Genomic DNA, 222 nt, shown 5'->3' on the forward strand with positions numbered 1-222 from the left:
AACCTGAAGCTGAAGAAACCCTAAATGTTAACGGGAAAGCCCCGCGGACCTGAGAGATACGGAGAAAGCTGTTCACTTCTCCGTGTCCTGAGTGCGTGTGAGCGGAGTTGCACACAGCAACATAAGAAATCTGTGTGTGTAGGGAGGGGCGCTGGGACTAGCTAATCACAGAATAGTGTAGGGGAGGGGTGCTGGGACTAGCCTATCACAGAATAGTGTAAG

At 51.4% G+C, this 222-nt stretch overlaps 1 pseudogene; it reads right to left on the bottom strand.

The window, feature by feature from the left end:
• Positions 1-222, bottom strand: part of LOC116687041 (extracellular calcium-sensing receptor-like) — a 54,760-nt pseudogene that overhangs the window by 50,030 nt on the left and 4,508 nt on the right.

This window comes from Etheostoma spectabile, chromosome 3, assembly GCF_008692095.1.
Source record: "Etheostoma spectabile isolate EspeVRDwgs_2016 chromosome 3, UIUC_Espe_1.0, whole genome shotgun sequence".
NCBI classification, from domain to species: domain Eukaryota; kingdom Metazoa; phylum Chordata; class Actinopteri; order Perciformes; family Percidae; genus Etheostoma; species Etheostoma spectabile.